Source organism: Hyposmocoma kahamanoa, unplaced genomic scaffold (genome assembly GCF_003589595.1).
Source record: "Hyposmocoma kahamanoa isolate Upper Pololo Valley unplaced genomic scaffold, ASM358959v1 128, whole genome shotgun sequence".
Lineage (NCBI taxonomy): Eukaryota > Metazoa > Arthropoda > Insecta > Lepidoptera > Cosmopterigidae > Hyposmocoma > Hyposmocoma kahamanoa.
Genome location: NW_020653456.1, coordinates 643,766 through 650,420, shown reverse-complemented (window position 1 = coordinate 650,420; position 6,655 = coordinate 643,766).

The following is a 6,655-nucleotide window of genomic DNA, read 5'->3' as shown; positions in this document are numbered from 1 at the left end:
GACAAAGGGGTACGTATAATTGGTGTAACGTCCGGGGGGAAATCCGGGCAGGGTAATGAAACGTATTTACCGGAACAGCGTATGCTGTTCTCCAGGATTTTAAATGGGTTTCAGTGTTTACTTCATCAAGTTGGAATGCAGGCTGGAGATATGACATATTTTTGATGAATTTTAGATATTATTAATCTTCAAAAGTAGGATATATTTTAATCATAATTTTACTCTTAATTGCTTCCGTGGCCGCAAGGTTAACATGCTGGTCTACCAATGGTTATTATGCGGGTGTATAAACAAAATAATAAAGAAACAACAAACTCAAGAGCCTCGTTGTTGCCTCCTTAACTCCTCACGGTTCATGGCCAATTGTTTGACCACTTTATAGCTGCTCACTTCGACTTTCTTCATTATTTGTTCATTCTTGGTCTCTTTCTTTTTCCTTCTTACCTATTTCTTCAAAGCTAGGTTATTTCTTCAACTTATTGTATAATTAACAGACCTGTATAATGCAACTATTCTCGGCAATCTTCGGATATTCGAATGCTCCCGAATACATGTTTACAATTATGTAATGATTACATTTTTTGTTGTTTTTGTTTATGAAGTGGCGAAAAAGTCGTGCGCCTGGTATTAAGCGACACGCCTGTCCATAACAGTTGCAGTGCAAATCAGAGTTTTAAATCCCTAAGATCTGATTTAAACCATTTAAACCATTTATTTTCACACACATAATAATAATAATAAAAAACTTTATAAGTAATAATAATAATAATTTACAAAAATGAGGATAAACAATGTATAATTACGCAATTTACTGAATTAATGAATTATTTAAAAAAAAAATAATGTAAAATTAAAATTAAAATTAAAATATGTGTGTGACGGACACGAGCTCAGGGAAATGCTGAAATCACTTTGTAGTGATTTCAGCCCTGATTTTCAGCTCGACCCGACCATGGCAGCTCTACGTTGTCGATCACACACACAAATCGCAAACAAACATCAAATATTATTTATCTAATAATAATAATAAAAATAATAATAATAAAATGAAATAATAATAACAATGACAATAAACCAATAATAATATTAACAAATCTAAAATTATGAATTATCTTAAATTATTAATTAAATTATCTCAATTCTATACAATTATTTTAAAAATAGTTTCTATAGACATTCCATAGATCGCACAGAGTCTTATTTTTTTCTTTATTTTGCGTTTCATAAAAGCACTCACTTTTGATCCACCAGCATATTTTATTATTGACACTGCCACTACGCGTGTAAGCCTGAAACATAAGTTGAAACGTCACATATGCCTGTAATTTCACCAGCACCCTTACCCTTCAAAACCGGAACGCAGTAATGCTCACATTACTGCTTGGCGGCAGAAATAGGTAAGGTGGCAGTACCTCCCTTTGATCAACTCTTTCACAAGAAGCTCAACTTACATTACAACATAGTACAGTGCAGTCGCTCTCGGTAATCTTCGGATTGTCGGATGCTCTCGATGCTTGATGATATTTACATATCTAATAATTAATACATTTATCATCTATAATAATTTGTGATGTTTTGTTTTTGATTTCTTTGTGAAATACATGCAGCTGTAAAACTATTTGTCCTTTTTATAATAAAATTTACTCGTTAACAATAAACTAATAACATACGTTAACAATATACGAAAGTTCACATAAACAAAAACAAAAACTAAGCTACTCTGTATACTTCCAAGTCAATTGAGTATATCCGGACTGCACCTAATGCAAAGGGCAACTAATAGAAATTCAATGATATTAGAAACACGAATATGCTGAGAAATATTAAGAAAATAGCCAAGTTTCTTTTTAATTAAAACAATACCGATGTCAGGAAAATAAACATGTCTCCGTTTTATGTTCTGTAACCGTTGAAGCAAGTGATTCGGAAATACTTAATGAAGCTCGTGCAAACATGAATCCGTATCCTCCCGTCAAGATAGCAAGCATTCTCCCAACTTTGCAAATTACTTTATTTACGTTATGTTCTTCGTATATACAGGAAGTAAAGTATTTACGTTAACAGAATAACAATGTCAGATTATCTAATTAAGAAACTTATACTGTTTTTTTAAATGATGAGTGGGCAAAAGCTGCCACAATATGAATCCCCAAGGTCAGGAAACGACCAAGCCGCAGGCCAAAGTGTCCATGGAACGACCTCAGTGGCGCAAAACAGAGAGGTGTGGAGAGAGGAGAGGGAGGCCTTTGCCTAGCAGCAGGATAGTATCGTTTCAAAAAAAAATTGTGTGTATTACGCTATTATTCCAACATTGTGAACCGATTTCGATGATTCGTTTTTTGTCGAAAACAGGGTACATCAGTAGTGGTGTCATTAAAATTTTAAGGAAATATTCCATCTTTGAGGATCACAAATTTGGGAATGAATCCTGTTTATGGATTTCACCGTTTCTAAATAAAACTTTACGAATAGGTGTAATTCCACAGGTCAATATTGCTGATAAAATTCACGTTCAAAATACAATAGTTCGTTTACAAAAAGTCACATCACTAGAACATGGCCGCAGATTTTTTTTTGGTGTCTTATTTACCACAAATAAAAGAATCCTACTTCGTAATAAACGTAACAAAATGTCTTTTTAAACACAGCAAGCGGGGATCTTGTACCTCTATTAGAGAGAAATGTGTTGAGGAATGTAGCTCGCGACAATCACGTCCGTCGCATAAATGTGATAGAGCTACTTTGTTGCCTTTATTTATAATACTGTTGTCGTTGTGAATGTTTGTTTGTTTCTATGTGTAACAATTTAACAATACATTTGAATATGATATTGTATTACTTTTTTAAGAAGACGCGTTCCCAATAGTGGGATGTTCATAATAACATTTTTTGTCATCAACAATGTTATACAGACTGATCCACTGGCTGAAAAGCTCTGCCAGACATCCGCAGAACTGTGGTGGGATGATGAGCTTTTGTAAAAGAGCCAAAATGGCTATCGACATTCGGCACCCATGCATGGTAGCTTCACGGTGGCAACAGGAACCAATTTTGTCAAATGCGTAGATCTAAGTCTAGCATGTAACCTTTGGCGTACCTTTGTCCCACTTTCTAAGAGTCTCCCACCTGAACATGAATTGCCATGGCTAATCTGGAAACCTTTAAATAGACTTCGGTAATAGGTGGGTATTTTCGGATGGTTCTAACCTGGATTGTTTGTGCGGTGCGATTCAATGGCTCAGCTCACATTTTGCCTTGCGTGCCCTAACACCTGGACTCTTGAAGATTTAATGGCGACTTATGTGACGTGGCTGAGTTCTGGGCCACAATAGTATAGTGTATGCCATCGATAAGATAAAAAGAACAATGATTACAGATACATCACTAGTGTTAAATAGCCTTGGGCTAGTAAAAACCCGTACATAGCAGTGGGAATTACATAGTTTGATGATGGTCATTCAATGTTAAATCCCGGCTGCGATAAAGAATAAAAATGGTCTCAACATACTGCCCTGTGGTATCTCATGTTTTATCCTAAAGGTCATCACTTATAGTGCTTCTTATTTTATACACTGTGCTTTCTTTAAGTGGTTAGGAATTTAATGGAATAGATTGATGTAGCTCAGTACAGTGCATATTATATTACAGGGGAAAATAAAACCTTGTTTTAGATTGTTATGAACCTAGCTCTGGTAACAAATTCACAAGGGTTATTATCATGCATTTTGAATGCTTAATCAACAGTTTGTTACGTAAGAGCAACTGTAAATTATGACAGGATAAAAAACATTTTTATGTCCAGTTATTTTGGAACTCAGATTTTATTTGTTAAGAGTCAATTTTACAGGTGATTTATCCTAAAACTCGTTTCAAAAATGACGGCAAAGCAAACAAACCCGCAAAAATCAAATGGTTAAAGAAAATCATTCAATTGTATAGCTTTTTTATCGGTCATAGAAGTAATCTGCAAGAAAGGGTGTCTCTATCACTAACGGAGATCTTTGAATGTTTGCATTGTCACTACTTGTGCCAAAGGAATTTTTGCTCAAGGTTGTTATAGAGCATCTTACATTGTGCTATGCGAATACAGTTATAGCGACAATGCGACTGTCGCCGGTAAAAGCAAATACGGTCTCTTGTTGTAAAATCTACTAAGGGTTGCCACGCATTGGCTAGATCAATAAAAATACTGCACAAACAACGAGTTACATACCAGGTAACAGGCATTTTTTTAAGTAGTGATTGATCAATGAACATTTACAACGTAAAAATATAATTCGATATTCCATACATTTCGCTCCACATCTGTTTTAGAAATATTTGCTTCGTGTTACTCCTGAACAGTCAACAACGCAGACTAGCGTCTAAAATGGATTTATTAATCCTTAACTCGCATTACCGATCCGCGACCACCCTTAAGGGAAAATCATCACCATAAACTTAAAAGCAAGGCTGTTGTCGGTGTAGTAAACGGCCATTCTGCTCTCTCAAAAGCTTTTTTCTTTAACCTCTTTTATTTTGTGGCACCCATTATCCTCTATATTCGGTCAACATAGTTTGTCCGCGGTTTCGCTCACGTCTGCTCTCCACTTTGTCTTTAGTCATATTCCCTAACAAAGTCGTATCGTATGAGGTTGCCCACATTATAGTATTTACAATATTACTGCTATCTTTCGCTTTTTCCATTACCTTTTCTTTGTCGCGTACTTAAGGTCAGCCATTATTAATCCACCTGGTAAGAAAACGAATATACCCGCGTTTCATAAAGCATTTTGTCAGTCACTTTTCACTTGCAGCTAGTGCATCAAATGCATATGGAAAGCGTGCCATATGCGTGCAATACAATAATAATATTTAATTTAGAAGCAGTAAAGATTCTTGTGAAAGAGTTCATCCGGGGAAGTACTGCCACCAGTTTTGAAGGTAAGGGTGCTGGTAAACTTACAGGCACATGGGACTTGTCAACTTATTTCTCAGGGTGATGGGCGCAGTGGAGTGTCCCTCTGATCTTTGAGATTTAAAGCTCTGAGTGGCACTGCAACTGTAGTGGACAGGCATGTAGCTTACCACCATTTCCCGTCAATTGATATAAAAAAAAAACTTTCATTGCTCTGTTAGGATTGCTGCGCTGTACTGCACTATGATTGTATGCTGAGGCGTGGATTTACGGCTTAAACGCCATATATGTAGCGTCCCTAACGGTAATAAGCACGTTCCTGTATCACCGACGTTATATTGTGTTCAGTTTAGATTAGCTACCAACTATCATTTGCTTAAGTTAAGCAAAAGTTGGCGAAAAAACCTGGATATTGTAAAGGTTACAGGACATATGCGAGCGTGTACCATCTTCATCTACATCTTTATTTCAGATGAGATTGTGGATAAAATGTAAGCCTATCTTGAATAAAAAAATTCAAATTCTTGTTCAAAGATCGTGTCTACTATTCGCATTTAGCTAGCGTGGTTAGCTCCGTATCTACCATAGAGACGTTCATAGGTCGTTACAATGTTAGCTGCGTGACAAAACCAGACGCGAAGTGTTAATTAAATCAAATTAACGAAGCATCTGCCACGAAACAACGGCAATTATAAACGATGACATTTCATTATCATAATACCCTAATCTTAAATGCATAAAGGACACAGCACACTGGACGCTAAAACGCTAAGATTTATTTGTTTGAAAATTGGTCTTAATTAAATTTTTATTGAATTGATATTCAATTATTTTTTGTGAAATGACTCCACTAGTTTGTTATAATTATTAATACAAAGATCGAACACTCAGAAAAAACACTCGGAAAAAATTCCTTTGATCCGGTCGGATTCGAACCGACGTCTTCTTGCATACCGTGTCAGACGCTATACCAACTAAGCCACGGAACGAACCAACGGACCTCACGAATTTTTCTATGTGCTTGCGTCGTGTCCTTGTACTTGGTCTTTCAACGACTTTTTAGTCGTAGCGCCATCTATGAGAAATCTATTACAGATTTATCACCCAGTTAGTACCTTTACAGCTACCAGTCCTGGCGATTTTAATTGGTCTTAAGTTTTATTTTATTATGGAAACCAGATACACGCTTGGAACCGTGGTAGCCTAATGGTTTGACCTACCACCTCTCAAGCACAGGGTTTTGGGTTCGAATCCTGGCTTGCACCTCTAAGTTTTCGGAATTTTGTGCGAAATTTTATTTACCATGAGCTTTTCGGTGAAAGAAAAAACCGTGAGGAAACCTGAACATAACTGCAAAGCAGTTTAGTGATATTTGTGAAATTCCTAATCCGCAGTAGGCCTGTATAATTATTACATCTAGTATATAACCAGAAATACAGACGGAATAAGGACCATCCATCCCTGGCAACTTATCAGGAAAATGGATCTTGTAATCACTTTTAAATATCAACTCTCGTTTGCGCTGAAATCACAAATTAGAAAACTGAGTAATACAACGCCAACAACTGACCTGTTTGAACGTCTCCATATATTCCAAAAATATTCTGTATTTATTGTAATAAAGATAATATCTTTTAACAATGGGGGCTGTTCTATTCGGTGGTGTGGGAAGAACAGCAAAACATCTAATTACAAAACAAATGGAATCGCATTTCATCGATAATTAAATATGCAATTTTGCAATTTTCGTCCATTTGG